The sequence below is a fragment of the Lathyrus oleraceus genome, chromosome 2, assembly GCF_024323335.1.
Source record: "Lathyrus oleraceus cultivar Zhongwan6 chromosome 2, CAAS_Psat_ZW6_1.0, whole genome shotgun sequence".
Lineage (NCBI taxonomy): Eukaryota > Viridiplantae > Streptophyta > Magnoliopsida > Fabales > Fabaceae > Lathyrus > Lathyrus oleraceus.
Genome location: NC_066580.1, coordinates 319,548,888 through 319,552,255, shown reverse-complemented (window position 1 = coordinate 319,552,255; position 3,368 = coordinate 319,548,888).

Genomic DNA, 3,368 nt, shown 5'->3' with positions numbered 1-3,368 from the left:
ATATATATATATATATATCAGGAAATGCACTAATTAAGTTAGGTGATCCTTACGAGATCATTTAATCTAAAGGTTGCAGATCATACAAAAGCATAATACGAGAGATCCATTATGAGTTGGTTCAGTAGGTATCTGGTACTGAACTTGGTAGGGCGGACTACGGTCCGATCCCCCGCAATTTGCAATGGACTGAATAACGAAGTTATCCGACTTATGTACCAGAACTTCTAGCTGAAAGGGGATCAGAATCACTAACCGGTTACTCCACTATGTGCGCGAAAAGATAAAAGGCTTAATGTGATTTCGCTAGAATGAAAACGGGTGAAATAAGAGTAAAGGAACTAGGACAGCTATAATGGCATTACTTGAACTGGTTTGCATGAGGTGAGGTTATCTGAGGTTGTGACGGTGGTTGTCGATGTCAAGATTAAACTCAAGTCACTTCTAAACAAGGTTTACATGCAACCTAGTACGAATTGATGTGTGTTTTGAAATTTCATCTGGCTAAAATTTTTAAGTTCTATATCGTACTTTGCTTGAGGACAAGCAAAGATCTAAGTATGGGGGAGTTTGATAACATGAAATTATATCACATTTTAGGACTTAATTCAATTAAATTATATTATTATTTGCTTTAATTTATTTCATTTTATCAGATATTACGCGGTATTTCCTTTCTATTTATCTCAGGTATCTATTTGAAGCAAAAGTAAAAAAAGGAAGAAAAGGAGGTGCAAAAAGAAGTTTTTGGAAACAAATAGCAAAAGCCAAGCCCAGCCCAAAGAAGGCACAGGCGTTGTGCCTGTGACGAGCGTCACAGAGGTTGTGACGAGCGTCACGCTATATGCACTTGTGTGACGAGCGTCACACATGGTGTGACGGACGTCACACCATTCCCCTATATTTGAGGCACAAGGAACGCTTCAGAGACGTTGAGAGAGACGTTGAGTCCTATTTCCACGCCCAACTATTCTGCACGTTGAAGACTTTTGACGCGGAAGGCAGTTGCAGGAGGTAGCATATAAATAGTAGCTTTTTGGAAAGCTCAGGGTTCCACGCTTTTTCCAGATTTTTGCCGTTTTCGCATTTTTTTCTTCTTCCAGCAGCTTAGGCATATTTTTACAGTATTACTTTTACAAATTTCTATATTGTTTTCTTTTGCAATTCTATTTTCTTTTCTAGCTCTTAATTAATTTTTCGCACAATAGTTTCTACACCGGAAACTATTGTGTACCTTTTACCGGATCTAACCTTACGTTAGAATCTAGTTTTTTTTATTCCTTCGTTTTATTTTTCTGCCTGATTGAAGAACTCAAGAACAAATCCAACCGGTCTGTGGTGGAGTGTTCAAGACTGCTATTTAATTATTCAGGTTCTTTATTTATTTGTTGAATTTATATATGCTTGTTTTTATTATTAATTTTTGCTGCTTGCCTGTGATGAATCTGTTTATGCATGTTATTTATTTAAGTCTGTTTAGCATGTCTGACTAATTTATTTAGGTATCGGTATGTAAAGTAAGCGGAATGAAGGAATCAAAACTAAGTTGGTTTAATTAAGTTTAAAATTAAAATCACTCTTTTTACGGTCTCAATTTACAGGTTTAATAACAAAGTTTTTGTACGAAAGTAAAAGACATAAAGAAGTTAAAATCAATAGAGCGAGAGTTTGAGGTTTTGACTGGACAGTGTAAATTGGACATTAATTCTAGATCAGGGCGAGAGCAATTTTTAGAGTTAATTAAATTCTAACCTTTTTCAAAAAGTATTTTTAAAGATTGAATGTGAGGGCGAGAGTTAAGCATTTGAATTTAATTATATAACCTAAGTCAACAGAGCGAGAGTTTGAGATAAGGGTGTTTAAACGATTAGTATTTTCTTAAAAAGAGTTTCTACGGATTCTATTGTTTTCAAAAAGTGGTTTTTGACTTAACTATAAGTGACAGCTACGTTAATATAAAATCATAGTTTATTCAACAGAGCGAGAGTTTGAGATAAAACTTTTAACCAATAGCATCAACTGAAAAGATTTACTTTAAAACCAAGAAACCAATAAAGGATTGATTCCCTAATTACGACGAATTACGTACCGATATCCGCTTATTAGATATTAATTTTAGATCTTATTTTAGTTTTAACTTTTCCCCCAAACAATCAAAATATCATCTGCCTTAGCTTTACGAAGTAACCTTAGATAACGTTATATCGATTCATAAGTCCCTGTGGGATTGATATCTTTTAAAACTACACGATAGAACTGTGCACTTGCAGTTTGTACCCCAATTCGACTCATAAAGTCGAGCGATCAATGTCATGACTTCGTGTAGAACATCTGAACTCTGACTATACCAGAATTTCAATTGGTATCAGAGCAGGCATCCTGTTCTGTTTCTGGATGAGATCCATGGGTGATACTTTCTGGTATCTTGCAAGGAGTTATGTCAGTACTGTTGTTGGAACCTGTGGAAGGTTCTGTGATTCCCCTGAATGGTCCCTTGAAGTAGGTGGATGGACTATTCATGACAGGATCTGTGTGTACCTGTCTCTGGAGGTTGACAATTGGCCTTTGTGTGGGACAACTCTGCTAGTATTGAATTATATTCAATCTTGGTATGATCTTGGAGGCTGATCTGGAGAAGTGTGTGTTCATAGGTTGAGTTGTATTATGATTTCCGCTGCACAATACACTCATCAATCCTTCGTCCACCTGAGTAGTCAGAAGAGGAAGAAGTTTCCGAAAACGAGCTTTGAAACCCAAGGGATCTAGTACATAGGATGTCAGATTCCTTAACTCTTTCAAATCTGGTTGTCTGAAGCTGTACTTCTTTGTATTCCTTCTTTGTCTTTCCATGTCTGAATTTTTTTGCAAATAAACCCCTTAAGTTCCTTGAAAATTTCCTTTATTATTGATGATATGGATGCAAATGGGTGCATGAATGCATGAATGCAACAATCACACTCAAGGATCAAGCAAAGCACACCAAACAAAGGTCATGGGATGGATCATATCATCCTTAATATCAATCATCCATTTTGGTGAATTATGGTTTACACCTTATCAACACCCAAGTTCCATTGATATTAAGGATATATGAACGGATCAACCATGAATCAAGGGTTTGTTGCAAGTCACGAGCATGGAGTCTCGGTTAAGAACCACCCAAAGGGAATGTACTAGGGTTTAAACCTGCCAAACATGTTCTACAAGAGGTGCCCATAGTCATCATCCCATCTTTCGGATATTATCAGAGAAACGACTTCTCGTATTCCAAAAATATTCTCAAGAGAGACTCTTATGAGTGTAGTGTCGCGTAACAATTGTATCAAATCTTACACTTGAACGATTTTCGCATTACATCTTAAAAATAG